The sequence below is a fragment of the Leopardus geoffroyi genome, chromosome C2 (genome assembly GCF_018350155.1).
Source record: "Leopardus geoffroyi isolate Oge1 chromosome C2, O.geoffroyi_Oge1_pat1.0, whole genome shotgun sequence".
NCBI lineage: Eukaryota > Metazoa > Chordata > Mammalia > Carnivora > Felidae > Leopardus > Leopardus geoffroyi.
The window spans coordinates 104,138,277-104,153,858 of record NC_059333.1 but is presented as its reverse complement, the minus strand read 5'-3'; the positions used below and the strand labels follow the sequence as shown (position 1 = coordinate 104,153,858).

The 15,582-nt window shown below is 41.3% G+C and overlaps 1 protein-coding gene and 1 long non-coding RNA gene across 15 annotated transcripts in view; both read right to left on the bottom strand.

Annotated features, from left to right (window-relative positions):
• LOC123611305 overlaps positions 1-537 on the bottom strand; it is a 24,248-nt gene extending 23,711 nt beyond the window's left edge. The window contains exon 1 of the long non-coding RNA XR_006718548.1: positions 485-537. This is a non-coding gene — a long non-coding RNA (uncharacterized LOC123611305). The remainder of the gene's footprint in view (positions 1-484) is intronic.
• B3GALNT1 (beta-1,3-N-acetylgalactosaminyltransferase 1 (globoside blood group)) overlaps positions 1-15,582 on the bottom strand; it is a 26,079-nt gene extending 10,497 nt beyond the window's left edge. For 4 of the 14 annotated variants that reach the window (XM_045503095.1, XM_045503093.1, XM_045503087.1 and 1 more), the window contains exons 1-3: positions 15,470-15,568; positions 13,886-13,978; positions 11,539-11,634 (exon numbers count right to left, since the gene is read on the bottom strand). The gene's annotated coding sequence lies outside the window, so the exon portion shown is untranslated. Of the gene's footprint in view, positions 1-11,298; positions 11,348-11,538; positions 11,635-13,885; positions 13,982-15,469 lie in introns of all 14 variants that reach the window. The other 10 variants (XM_045503085.1, XM_045503083.1, XM_045503084.1 and 7 more) reach the window with 7 other exon arrangements.

Sequence of the window (15,582 nt, the reverse complement as noted above, 5' to 3'; positions counted from 1 at the left end):
GGAAAACACATTCTCTATCTCATTCATGTATGGTGGAGTAGAAAACCATAACATCTCAATGGAGTGCAATTTGGACATACTTATACAAATGACAAATACATTTACTCTTTTCTCAGTAATTTTGTTCCTGGAATTTATTTTAGACACAGCTGTCTATGTCTAAAATGTTAAGGCATTTTATTGTTATTAGCTACAACATAATAGCAAATATTTGGAAATAACCCAAGGGATCATTAATGAAGGATTACTTACATAAACAATGAAACATCCACACAATGGAATACTATACAGATGTTACTGACGTTAAAGATTTGTACAATATATTAAGTGGAGAAGATATAGAACAATGTCTACAATGTGCCAACTTTTGTGTCAAAAGGAAGAGGAAATAAAAAATATGTATTTGTATGTGTATGAGAAAAACAATGAAAAGACACAGTGGGCAGGGAGAAATGGGGTGGATGAGAGAAGGAGTGAGAGCAACCCTTTTTTTTTTTTTTTTCAACGTTTATTTATTTTTGGGACAGAGAAAGACAGAGCATGAACGGGGGAGGGGCAGAGAGAGAGGGAGACACAGAATCGGAAACAGGCTCCAGGCTCTGAGCCATCAGCCCAGAGCCCGACGCGGGGCTCGAACTCACGAGTCCGCGAGATCGTGACCTGGCTGAAGTCGGACGCTTAACCGACTGCGCCACCCAGGCGCCCCTAGAGCAACCCTTTTTTATATTACTTTGGTGTATTACTTAAAAAATATTACTCAGTATAATTACTTTGTAAGTTACATAGTTTTTGTATTATTTTGATTTTTAAAACACGTGAATACATTAAAATTCAAAAAAATGAAAATAAAAAAAATTTCCTCCCCATTTTAAAGTGCCACAGATAAGGGGCACCTGGGTGGCTCAGTTGGTTGAGCATTCGACTTCAGCTCAGGTCATGATTCCACATCTGTGGGTTCGGGCCTCACGTCAGGCTCTGTGTTGACAGCTCAGAGCCTGGAGCCTGCTTTGGATTCTGTGTCTCCCTCTCTCTCTCTGCCCCTCCCCTGCTCACAATCTGTCTCTCTCTGTCTCTCAAAAAATAGAATAAAACATTAAGAAAAATTTTTAGGGGTGCCTGGGTGGCTCAGTCAGTTGAATATCTGACTTCGGCTCAGGTCATGATCTCACGGTTCAGGAGTTCAAGCCCTGTGTTGGGTTCTGTGCTGACAGCTTGGGGCCTAGAGCCTGCTTCCGATTCTGCCCCTCCCCTGCTCACACTCTGTCTCTCTCTCAAAAATAAATAAAGATTAAAAAAAAATTTTTTTTTAATTTTTTTAAACAGTGCTACGTATAAAAACACACTGGATGTAACTAAAGTAGTCCTTACAGAAAACTAACAACCTTTTAAAATAATATACATTTTTAAAAGTAGAATTACTTTATATACATTGTTTTGTATCCACTTGATTTTTAAACTGATATATAACTCACATACAGTAAAATTTACCCTTTTTATTTTACTCTTCTGTACACGTAACCACCAGCACAATCAAGATATGAAACAATTCCATCATAACAAAAATTCTACTAGTGTCCCTTAATCAAGCCTTCCCTGAACTCCCAGGCAACCACTGATCTGTTTTTCATCCCAATACCTTTGCCTTACCAGAATATGTCACATAACTAGATACAGTATGAAGACTTTTAAGCATAATAGGTAGTGTATTTTTTTTAAAAGATTGAAAATAAATAAGCTGAGTACTTAGCTCAAGAAGTTAAAAAAATAATTCCAATGTTATTACATAAACAAGAAAACAGAAGGGATAATAAAGATAAAGCAGAAAACAATGAAAAACAAAAACCCAAAAAAGACAATTATTAAAAAAACATTAGGAATAGAAGGGAAGAGTCTAACCTGTTAGAGAAACTGTAGCAAACTTAAGGATAAACTTTAGAAATATTTCTACCAAAGTCAGGAAAGCAGTGTATTTTTAGTGTGTGTTAGTGTCCACTAAAACAAGAGGAAGATGTAAAAACTGTTAAGAGAAAAAAGAAACCTGCCATTATTTTCATTATTATGTAATCATCTACAAAGAAAACTCAAGAGGAAAAAGACAACTTGTAAGAACTGACAGGTGTACCAAGATGTTGGATATGAGCTCACATATATACCAAAATTACTGAAAAAAAAAAACAAAAATCTAGGGGCGCTTGGGTGGCTCAGTTGGTTAAGCACCCGACTCTTGATTTTAGCTCAGGTCATGATCCTGGGTTTGTGGGATCCAGCCCATATCCCACTTAGTGTGGAGCCTGCTTGAGATTCTCTCTCTCTCTCTCTCTCTCTCTCTCTCTCTCTACCCCCGCCCCTCTTCCCTACTGGTGCTATCTCTATAAGATAAAAAAAAAGTTTAAAAAAGATTTCTATCATTTAAAAAAAAGTCTAAGGAAAACCACAACAGCAACAAAAACTACAGTGTCAAATAAAGCTAACAAAAAATGTGCAGGACCCTAATGTAGAAAAGTAAAATACTCTTCTGAAGAATACAAAAAAAACCCAAAAAGATGTGAGTAAATGAGAGAGATAATGTGTTCAAGGATAAGAAGATTCAAAAGACTCAAAAGATTCCACTTCTCCAAATTAATCAATAAATACATAACATTATGATGAAAACTTCTTGATTTGGAATAACCAATACAATTTTGAAAACAAAGAATGAAGGTGGGATGGTGGTGGGTTGGCTGTTATTAAATCCTATCGCAGAGCTACAGTTATAAAAACAGAATGGCAGACCAACAGATGAAACAGCTGAGCAGCACTAAGGCCAGAAGCTGATGTATCCATACGCAGGGACTTAGCAGACGTACCCATACACAGGGACTTGAAAAATGGCAGAGGCTGCCTCACAAATCAGTGGGGAAAAGATTCAACAAATGGTTTCAGAATAAATGTGGGAAAAAAAAAACAACTACATTCATATTTATTTTCAAAATAAAGTTCCAGGTGGGTAAAAGAATTTTAAAAAGCAAAACTAAAATGATTACAGAAAAATACAGAATATATTTGTGAACCTCTGTGTGGCAGAGGCCTTTGTGAACAAGTTACAAAAAGCATATCCCATAAAAGACAGGAGAAATACACTGGGCAACATTAGAATATAAAGTTTATAGGACAAGTTAAAATGTGAGCCACAGACTCAGAGAAGATATTTACAACAAATAAAACAAAGGGCTGGTATCCAGAATCCTTACACTATATTTGTTAGATAGTATATACTTGTAATAATCTGTTATTAATTTTCATTTGTATAAAGTTTATATAAAGCTTACAAATCAAAAGGAAAATGGGTAACATGTGAATAAGTTCACAGAAGAGGAATTCAGAACTTCCAATTACATGCCGATAAACATGAAAAGAAGGTCAGTCTCACTAGTGACCAGGGAAAGGCAAATTAAAGTCAGATACCAAGTTTTTAACCCATCTGAAAACATGAAAAAGTTTATTATTAATCAGGTATTGGAGTGAATGATATTTGTCATACACAGAGGGTTGAAGTACAAGCCCACTGTGGTAGATAAGCAACATGGTTGCATCTAGAGAACTGAAAACCAGACTTTCCTTTCCTGGGACTACATCCTTGAAAAACTCTCATATATGTACATGCATGGAGACCTGTACAAGCATGCTTACTATGGGGTTATGAAAACAGATAATCTGAAGCAACTTAAATCTCTATCCGTAAGATAATAAGTAAATAAAACTTGCTACTGTCTTCCAATGGAATCTTAGAAGACAGTTAAAAAGAAGTGAATCGGATTTATACACAGAATATCAATTTCGAGAGTATTAAAAAATAAAATGTTGAGTAAAATATACAAGTTAAAAAATTAAATGCATAGATAATACAATTTATATAGTTTTAAACCGCACAAGAGCAAGAGAGCTTTAAAAAGCAGCGATGCGCACAAAACTATTTTTTTTAGTTTATTTACTTTAAGAGTGAGAAAATGAGCAGGGGCGGGGCAAAGAGAAAGGAAAAGAGAGAATGAATCCCAAGCAGGCTCTGCACTGTTAGCATGGGGCCTGATACAGGGGCTCGATCCCACAAACCGTGAGCCCAGGTGCCCCTAAAACTATTTTTTAAAGAAACTGCAGGAAAAGCTTCCACACTCAGCAGTGTGGGTGTCACTGTGGAAGAATAAAAGGGGTGTGTGGTGAAAAGGGGAAAGAGAAGACTCGCCACAAATACTATAAAGTATTAATTAGCATTTGTTAATTCAGGATGATTGAAATACAAGTATTCTCTTCTATTTTTAGTTTTCTTTGTATTTTAAACCTATCAAAACAGGAAAAAAGCATAACAAAAATGCCTGGACTTAAATGGCTTACCCTAAATCTTGGCTGTAATACTTAATTGTTGTGTGTGACTTTGAGGAAGTTACTTAACTTTTCAAAAAAGTCTTTTTTTTTTTTTTTCAGCTAAAACCAAGCACCACAATACCGATTCAGTTACTGTGAGGTTTACGTGGACAATATGGACTATTCAGTCAGCAAAGTCAGTGGTTTCTGAAGTTAAAGTGACACTCGGGTATGTGGATAAATGTGGACACACTATGATGTCACAGAAATCAAGCTGGCCTGGTCTGAGACTTAGGTCTGGCTCATAACCAGACAGTGGGAGCATAGGGCAGCCGCTCTCCTAGCACAAGAATGAGTTTTGTGAGCTCTGACACTGTTCTAAATCCCATGTCCCAGGAGAGGGGCAGAAAGAACCTAAAACACCGATGAGCAGAAAAATATAAAAAGGCCCAACAAGGAAATACAGTATTATTTTATTACTGACTTCTTAAATAATATATCACTGTAAAGAACTTACATTTATAATTCTAAAATAATTTCCATTTGATAAAAGATAAACTTGTGATCATATTAAGTAAACATGCATTCACCAACTAGATTTTAAATAATTTAGCCCAAGCAAACCATCTTCTCTATCCCACAAGCCCAGCACGATGCTGCTGCACCAGTGACCACAAATAATTACGGGTCGATTTGGTGGTTGATACATAAAAGCTGAAGAAACACTGCAAATAATAGAAAAGCCCAGAAAACTTCCAGAAATAAGTAAGAGGTTGGTTGTATCCAATGTTTTAGAAGAGAGCAGAAGAAGTGAGATGCAGATTTCTTCTCCTCAGTTATTAATACCAGAACTTTCTGGCACCAAAGATGGATGCATCTATGTCTTATCCCCAAGTGTTACAGAGCCCTCAAAAGAGCTCTGTGGAAATCCACCCCTCCCGCCCTGCCAAAATAATTTAAATGAATGTAAACTGGTATTTTTTAATGGAGGGCTTCTCAGCTTTTAATATGCTAATATACATTCTCTGAGAAGAGGATATATCATGCATTGTTCCTCAAATCTATCTGAAGAACCTATTTTAATTTTCAGTCTCTGGCAGGATTGAACTCTACCTTTTGGAAAAATCTTGTCCTAGCCCATCTTTGTATTCACTGAATTAATAAACTAATTTTGGTGAATTGAGCAGTAGTTTGGAGTTAAAAAAATTCTACAAAATGGTTCAGTGTTTTTGGAAAACTTTTTAGTGTTATTCACTAAAGCTGAATATACATGTATCCTATGATGTAGCAACTCCAGTCCTAGGAAGAACACTCAACAACAAGTACATTGGGACACCTAAGTATGTTCCAGAAAATTCATAACAGCACACCATCCATGATAACTCCAACCTGGAAACAACCATGGTGGAAGAAACAAATTTATGTAACAGCACCTTCCACAAAACAGAAGTGAACAAACTATAACCTCATGTGACATTTTAGAGTCTCTCAAATATAATGTAGAGTTAAAGAAGCCAGACACATAAAGAATAGATACTATGATTCCATTTACACAAAACTGAAAAGCAGGCAAGAGCAATCTAAGGTGTCAGAATTAGGGCACTGATAACCTCTGGAGACAGGAAGGAAGTATAATTGGTAGGGGCCTGGGGGGACTTTCTGGGGTTCCGGCCATGTTCTATTTCTTGACCTAGATGGTGCTTACAGGTGTGTTCACTGTGATAATTCACCTCCTAATTAGTACACTTTCTTTTTGCATGTTATACTTAAAAAAAAAAAGGAAGTTAAAACAGCTTGGCAATCCAATCATTTTGTCTATTTAGTGACTGTGTGCAATCATGTCTACAAGACATGCTGGCCCTAGGTGCCCAGCCGTGGCGAGAGCACCAGGAACTGTTCTCAGGCACTAACTCACGGGACCTTCAAGACAGTCCACAAATAAAGGTGCTCTGAAACCTTTACTGTTTGCATTGAATAGGTGAGAAACTGAGGCTCGGGGAGAGTCAATAACTTGCCCAAAGTCACAGGCTCGTAGGTGGTAGGGACAAAATCAAGCAGGACTCCAAATCTCACATTCTTTTATTTTTAATTTTTAGTGTAGATTTATTTTTGAGAGAGAGAGAGAGAGAGCAAGCAAGGGAAGGACAGAGACAGAGGGAAGCACAGAATCCCAAGCAGGCTCCAGGCTCTGAGCTGTCAGCACAAAGCCCAACGTGGGGCTCGAACTCATGAACCGTGAGGCCATAACCTGAGCTGAAGTCGGACGCTCAACCGAATGAGCCACCCAGGCGCCCACAGATATCACGTTCTTGGCACCACCCTTCCTATGCCAGGGAGTCTGCCACATCTCTACTGACCGGAATCACTCTGAACGGTTTTAATTTCTCACTACCACCAAACCTTGATTAAACACAGTAAAGCAGCATCACAACCTTACCATCTTTACACAGAAAGACTCAGGATTCTCACCCTCAAAACCTGAAATATGAGTTATTAACAATAGTAACAAATGGCAACTAATAATTCATGCAGATACGGACCTTCTTATTTGGCATCACAAATATGCTGGGCACTAGAAAATAAACTGGGGGGCTGACAGGGTGGGTGGAGGGATCAGTCCAAATGCAAGGACTCCAGAGAAACAGAACAAAGAATTACTGCAATGGTACCATTATTTAAGCCAAAATAACCTGAAATTCTTTCCTGGGGTACAAAAATGTTGGTTATATTCTACAAAGGGAAAGCGAATTCAATTTTTTAAAAAAACATATAAAACTTTTCTAATCGCAAGTATATGTTCATTAGAGAGCTGTCAATACAAAAACAAAGCACAAAGACAGTGAGAACTTAAGGACAACAAGGTTCATATTTTTTGAAGATCTATCCAGTCTGTCTCTCAGGAATACATCTCGTCTGTGGCCACGCCTCCTCCTATCTCTATTTCAGTCAAAGTGGCTTCGGTTCTGAGCCCTGACACTTTCAAATTTTCCCTCCCTCGGAGAGTCTTCACTTGCTGTTTGTCTAACGCAAAAGCTGGTTCATGGAAAGTCTGGCTCCTTCTCCTGCTTTGGATCCTAGCAAAATGTCACTTAGGAGAGTCCTTCCCTGACCCCTTATCTCAAGTGGTTCCCCTGCCCCTACTTTCTATCACACCCCTCATTATTCTCCTGTAGGCAATCAAACCACCTGAGATTTTCTGTCTATTATTTGTTTATTGTCTTCCCTTCAAGAATCTGAGGTTTGTGAGGGGAAAGGCCTTGCACATCTTGTTCACTGCCACATCCCTGGAGCCTAGCACACAGTAGGTACTAGGTGGGTATCTGAATGCGGTGCAAATGGTCTGGTAATGTGCTTTTACCCCTTTCATTTATTAACAAAATATCCCCAAGAATAAATTGAATCCAAAAGTAAACTCCTGAATCTGTTAGAGTATGCTTACTTTTCTTTGGCTTTCTTCTGAAACAAAGCCTTCTTCTAATAGGCTGCACTGATTCTGATCATGTTCACTTAAAAAGGTACAGACACGGGGCGCCTGGTTGGCTTGGTTGGTTAAGCACCCGACTTCGGCTCAGGTTATGACCTCACGGTTGGTGGGTTCGAGCCTTGTGTCGGACTCCGTGCTGACAGCTCAGAGCCTGGAGCCTGCTTCAGATTCTGTGTCTCCCTCTCTCTCTGCCCCACTCCCACTCATGCTCTGTCTCTGTCTCTCAAAAATGAATAAATGTTAAAAAAAATTTTTTTTTAAAGGTACAGACATGAGGGGCATTGGTTAAGCGGTTAAGCATCTGACTCTTGGTTTCGGCTCAGGTCATGATCTCACTCACGGTTCATGAGTTCAAGCCCTGCATCAGGCTCTGTGCTGATAGATGCAGAGCCTGCTTGGGATTCTGTCTCCTTCTCTCTCTGCCCTCCCCCACTTGCTCTCTATCTCTCACTCTCAAAATGAATAAACATTAAAAACAAAAAACGAAAAACAGGTCCAGACATGCAAAAACAAACAAAATCACCAAAAAACCACATTTCAATAAAATTCTAAGCCCATGCATACTAGATTTAGGGTCATCCAAGGAGAAAATATGTGCTATCATTAAAGATAATTACAGAGGCGCCTGGGTGGCGCAGTCGGCTAAGCGTCCGACTTCAGCCAGGTCACGATCTCGCGGTCCGTGAGTTCGAGCCCCGCGTCGGGCTCTGGGCTGCTGGCTCAGAGCCTGGAGCCTGTTTCTGATTCTGTGTCTCCCTCTCTCTCTGCCCCTCCCCCGTTCATGCTCTGTCTCTCTCTGTCCCAAAAATAAATAAACGTTGAAAAAAAAAATTAAAAAAAAAAAAAAAGATAATTACAATTACTGCCAATTGGGCAACATTATGACTCTTTTTCCACATACAAAACAGTACTACAAAAGGTGGAAATCCTGGTAGCCTAAACAAGGTCCTGTGCACATTGAGTTTAATACAAATCGTAATTACACACATCACTCATGTCCTATTTCTTATAAAGAGAGAGAACCACGGGGCGCCTGGGTGGCTAAGTCAGTTAAGCATTCAGCTCTTGACTTCAGCTCAGGTCACGTTTTTTTTTTTTTAATGTTTATTTATTTTGGAGAGAGACAGAGCGCAAGTGGGGGAGCGATAGAGAGACAGGAAGACAGAATCTGAAGCAGGCTCTAGGCTCTGAGCTGTCAACACAGAGCCCAATGCAGGGCTCGAACTCACAGACTGTGAGATCATAACCTGAGCCCAAGTCCAATGCCCAGCCGACTGAGCCGCTCAGGCTCCCCATCAGGTCATGATTTTAATAGTTCATGAGTTCAAGTTCAGCACGGAGCCTGCTTGGAAGTCTCTCTCTCTCTCTCTCTCTCTCTCTCTCTCCCTCTCTCTGTCCCTCCCCTGCTCATGTGCTCTGTTTCTCTCTCTCTCAAAATAAATAAACTTAAACAAGAAGTTTTTAAATTAAAAATAAAGAGGGAGACACACATATCAATACACATTGTGAGGAAAATTTCCCTTCTAGGACCCACTCAAACTGAACATATTAATTCATAAACAAAGCAATATAAAACTCTACCATTCTGGCCTCCTCTGATTATCATTAGAAACAAACACAACCAGTGCTGTCTGACCATTACCTCTCTCTTCCCTTTTCTTTCTGAATCCAGTGATTCTTAAACTTTGCTGCATATTATAATCTCTTGGAGAACCTGAAAAGCTCTGGAAGCCAGGGTATATACCCCGAACTAATAACTAAATGAGAGTTACAAAGGGTGGTGAGGTTTAGGTGGCAGTATTTTGAAACCTTTTCCAGGTGATTCCAATGTTGCTGCTCTAGACCTCACTATTCAGACTATAGTGCCCGGGCACTGCCTAGGAGCTTGTTAGCCTCGGGCCCCACCCCATCTGATTCCAGCGAATCAGAAACTCCATTTCTTGAAATAATACATGTTGACCATTTAGGACCGGGCTGGGACACAGTAAGAACTAAGTAGAGAGTACCACTGTTATCATTAAGGTCCACTACGTGTTCCTCTAACTTATTTGCTTACTTACACTTGTTCCATTTACAAACCATGCAGCTAGCTCCCAGTGTCTCTTATGTAACACCACATGGTCTCTAGCACATGTAAACATGCAAATAAATCCTAGTTTATCCACATTCTCCCTTCAGATCAGTAAGCTTTCTTTTTTTTCTTTTTTAGTAGGCTCCACACCCAATGTGGGGCTTGAATGCACAACCCTGAGATCAAGAGTCACATGCTCTACCGACTGAGCCAGCCAGGAGCCCCAGTAAGCTTCCTTTTAGACTCCAAAGATGAGGTTTCCTCTAACATCTTAAAGTTCCCAATGTTTTGCTCCCATGAGCATATAAGCCCACAGGAACTAGCAGTAGCGATCCACACGCCAAATGCAAACTTTTTTGGTTCCTCTTCCACACATGCTCCCCTCTCCCGTGGCCTTCCTCCTGCCCCCTGATCTTCCTATACCTGGGAATGATTGGAACTGTCAGAAGTCCTACAACAGGTACTTCTGGCAGCTGGAGGAGAACTACAAAACTCATTAACGTTTTCAAACTGAGGTGTGAAATATTCAAGTGGCATCAATCTACTTTAAGGATTATGCATATTTGATAAAGCTTACATTTCTCCCTCTCACTCCGAAGCACAGCTGGGCATATAGTAGAGAATCAAATTTTATTTGCTGATGGGGGTTGATGGGGGGTGGGAGGGAGGGGAGAGTGGGTGATGGGTATTGAGGAGGGCATCTTTTGGGATGAGCACTGGGTGTTGTATGGAAACCAATTTGACAATAAATTTCATATATTAAAAATAAATAAATAAATAAATAAATAAATATTAAAAAAAAAAAGAAAAAAACTTGCTTTCTACTTTATCCATTTTCTTCACATTGCCCTCTCTCCATAATTTTAGCAACAGCCCCTGCTTGGTCCTGGTGCTGGACTAAGTACTTTCCATATTTCCACCGTTTATTGATTAAAACTATCTAGGACGTAGGCCCTACTACTGCAGCACTTCTTTTCCAGTTGAGGAGACTGTGATTTGGAGACCTGATGGTTAGTCAGGGTCTCACAGCCAGCAAGCAGGGCTGGGAATGCTGGTGTCCTCATCCCCTAAGTGGGCTCCGAAACCACTACACCACAATGCATCCTTCCTAATTTGTTTTCATCTCGCTGGCCCGGCATCTTCATACTTTCTTCCACGTAGTGAAGCATCTCTGATCTTTGTCAGGGATAAAGAGCTGTCAAAGCTAACCCATGAACTTATAAATTTCCAACTAGTCTTCTCTTCAAGTATGCTTTTCAGAAATGGAGGAACTTCTGGCAAGAATGTTAATAAGTTTATACTCCAAATAACCCTGAATAAATTGCTGAGCTTTGGTAAACATTAGCTTTGGTAAACACTGGAACCCAAAAGGGTTCCTCCAGTCGAAGATCAAGGGAAGCCTTACATGCAAGAATGAAGTTTCTCTCAAGTGGGCAGGGCACTGAAAGGTCTTTCTGGAAGAAAAAAAAAAAGGAAACGTGAGCCCAATGACAATGCCTAGTCAGTTTCAAAATTGGCTGATCCATCATGGCTAGTGTGTTTTCCACAGGCAGTCATTTGTTCAACATATACTTCTTGGGCTCATGCTGGGCTGTGAGAATACAGTACTGACCCAAAGAGCCAAACAGAGCAAAAATGGACGTACCTCTGCACCCAGGGGTGGGCAATCTGAAAGAGCCACGTGACAGTGCTCGTGAAAAGAGGCAACAAGATGACTCGGTCTGGAGAGAACCTAGGAAAACTGGAGCAGAACAAAGATCACACAAGTGAGGCAGAACAGCAGGAAGGCTGACTTGAAAGCTGGGCTTCCTGTCTCTGTTTTGATATAAACCGCTTTACCCATTGGAGGAAGGGGATAGGGGAAGCTGCTCTAGTTAATATTTCTTCTCATTGTTGCCCCAGATTAAGAATATTACATACCTTTGTCATTCTTGTCTGTCAGGCTAAGTCACTCATTACCTTTCCCTTAGTTATTTGAATGTCCTTCGTTCATTTGTTTCTTCTTTCATGCATTCATTCATTCAGTCAGTCAGTCAGTCAGTCGGTATGCCAGATCTGTTTTAAAGGTTGGGGATGCAATGGGGAAGACACCTGTCTTGCCTTCAGGTTGCTGACACAATGCAGAGCAGGGAGGAAGGTTTGTGGCTCCAAGTTTCAGAATGAACATTATCAGTAAAGCCCACCTTGAGAAGATGGGAGGGCGACCTCCCAGCTGAAATGTCTCCAAATGTGTGGTCAGGGTCCAGGGCAGAGAGCTGAGTTTGCACTCTCAGAATGTGCAGATGCTTGAGAAGAGCACAAATTATAGACCCTACATCAGTTTAGACAAAAGAACTATTTAACATTAGAGATAAGAATTGAGAGAGAATTCTAATATAATATATGGAAAAATTATAATATAATTTTTCCTCTCAGAAAGTGGCTATCTCCATCCTTGAAAACAAAGTCTGTTACCAAAATAAGAGCCAAATATAGTGCTTCTTTATGCTAACTTTAAAAAGCTGTTCAAAACGCACAGCTTGGGAGTTTAGCAGACATCTATATTCTAGCCCAAGAGTGGGCAATTTTTTTTTTTTTTTTTTTTAATAAAAGGCCAGATAGCAAATATTTTCTTCATGGGCCATATGGTCTCTATCCCAGACACTTGACTCTGCCTTTCTAGCAAAAATGGTGCCACAGACAATATTAAACAAATAGGTGTGGCTGTGCTTCATTAAAACTTTATCTACCAATCAGGCTGTTGGTCTGGAAGTGTTCTTGGCATGAACTGGCATACCTTAGAACATCAAGAAAATCTCAGCCTCCTAAGATCCTTCGTCTCTATGTTTCCTCATTACCCCCAAAGGGTCTCGCAACTTAAAAGGGGGTCCTAGTGCTGGTAACATATTCCCCACATGACACGATTCCCAGAGGGGTAGGCAGGGCTGAGAAGTACTACCCTAGGCTATGGATGCTATACAGAGACACCAAAAGGCTTGGTTTCCTGGCTAATTCCAGGTCAGAAACACATAGAATGAAAAATTAATAATGTATTCTAGCTTTCTGAGTTTTATTCCTTAATTTCTCAGAGCTTCAAGGGGTCCAAGTTATCTCCCTAGCCAAATCTTCCATCCTGCAGCCTTTCAGGGCCTCATCCTTAAGATGTTCTGTGGCTTTATCTCCCCCCTCACCTAGAGGAGCCTCCTACCAATCACCAGGTCTCCTGCGCATATCCTCACCTTCCCCTCTCATCTAATTCACAATGTACCAAAAGCTCTAGTGCCAAAAGCAAATCAGTATTTATAATGGCCAACTTTTTACTGAAACAAAACCATTGTTCATAGTCCCATAAGAGATATTTACCAAAGACAGGCTGTTAAATGAACTGCAACTTTTGAATGCATCTGCTGTGCAAGGCCATTTAAAAGCATTCTGTTTGACCCCCCACAATTGACCTCATTTATGAAGCTGTATATAGTGTGGTTACCACACAGTGAGCAGGGATGAGCAATAACTGTTAGAACTGCAAGAGGAAAGCATATTTGGCCTGGACGTTATACAGCTGTGAATGGGATAAAGCCACTTCCTCAAATGGGATTCTACTCATATCACCCAACAGTGGAAAGAACAGACTTGCGGACTGGGCACAGACAGAAGGCAAATCATTTTAACGGATAAAAAGAAAAAGTATCCACTGGAGCATTTTCTTAGGAATAAAGAGTTGAGTCTGAACTTGAATATGGCCACCAAATTAGGTTTATATAGTTAAATTTTCCTGACATATCAAGTATTTTAATAATAATCCAATTTTTTAGAAATATATGTATCATCCAAAATGGTTTAGTAAAGTTTAACTCTTACAATTCCTCAAATCCTTCAGGGGAAAAAATATACTAGAATATATAAAAGAATTTGTAGCTGTGTAAATGATCCTTGAAATGTTGTAAAGGAGACTATTACAGTCAATTTTAACCAATTAGGATAATTTCTAAATTAAAGTAAGATGAACTTACCCACAGAATTTCAGGTGAGACTAAAGCACTAGCTTTTTTAGTTTTTCTGCTGATTTCCATATTCCATGCTTTAATTAAAACATTTGCTGTGAACTACTGAGCAAAAGAACAGAAAAGGAATATATCTAAGTCATAATTCAACAACACTGGGCAATTCGACATCTAAAATCAGTGTTCTATACCTAGCAAACTATTACAGGAGCAAATTATCATATACTGTTTTGGCATTCTCTTCCTTTTTGGAAAAGCTTTGATCCTCTCTTCTTCCTTGCTCTCAAATCACTTCATGCATCCAATCTGGAACAATATTTGGCCACTGTTTTGATAACAGGCTTTACTTTCACGACCGGAATTACTCACTGACCATTCATTTGAATGAACCTTCTAGTCTAGGAGAAAAAAACGTCTTAGACTCTCATCTCTTAATAAACAGCTGCCTTCTCTAGACTGATACAAATTCAGATGCGCTTTTATCAGACATCAACACATTCTGAGAGCACAAAATCGGCTCCCTACATCCTTCTAAGACGCCTGGGGAAAACTAAAATACAAACTTGTCCCCACTTGAAGACTGCCAACTCAAATCAAATCTTGCTTACCTCTGAAAACAGGAAAAAAAAAAAAAAAAAAAGATACGGTTTGGTAATTTATTCCTTGGATGTAGCTTTCCCTAACGAGGCAGCCACCTTGTAAACGCTGGTACTATTTGCAAAACACAGAGTAAAAGAAAATCATCTCGGCCTTGCAAATCTCCCTCCTAGTCCAGCAGTGAGGAGTGGAAGAGAAGGAAATAGGAATGCAACGCGTGCTTGCTGCTGGCATCATTCCTTACTGCTTGGAAAAGTGAGACTCCATTGCATCTCTCAGATTTCTTTTAAAATGCCTGTATGCCCGTTAAGATCTCCTCCTATAAATCGCGTGCCCTAGCTCCTCGGGATTTCCTTTTCTCTCTGCCCAATTCGCCCATTCTCCTCCTTAGGTCCAGATTCCTCGCAAACCCTCCCCATGAAGAAGAACGCTCCCGCATTTCATAATTCGATTCCCAGGCCCTTCCCCAGCGCCTTGGGAATGCGTTCGTCCCGGGCCTGCCGGGAAATCCACCGACACTGAGACACCAGTCGGCGTCTCCGCGTCCTGTCCCTCGCCGCCGCGGCCAACGCTCCCCGGGCTGCTCCCCGACTTGGTCGCCAGAGAGGCCCAGAGCGACGGAGATCCAGGGGCTGCGCCCTAGGGCAGAGCAGGCAGGGCAGAGTGCTCCTTGCGGCCGCGGCCTGGGCCCGCTACACTTCCCACCGCTCCTCAGTGTCGCCCACGGCCCCGCCAGGCCCCTTCTCCCCCAGGCGAACGGGATCCGGCAGCCGCTCTTCGCAGTGGCCGGAGCCCCAGGACGCGGCTGCTCCCGCGCAACCCCGGCCGCGCTCCGCAAGAGGGCCGGAGTGGGCGGCACCGCCCTGCCAGTCTCCTGGTCTCGCGGGGCCCGCAACTGCCGTTCCAGGAGAAGCGAGTCCCAGGACCGAGCCCGCCACCCAGCACTGGGGTCTCCAAGGCTTCCGATCGCCCCCCGGGACCCGGCCAGGAACTCACCTCCCGCTCGCGGCGCTAGCCCTGCTCCGACACGGGCGGGCGGGCGGCCGATGCTGCCGCCCCGCGCGCACACGCAGCCTCCCGCAGCCGCACGCACGGCCGGGCGCGCGCAG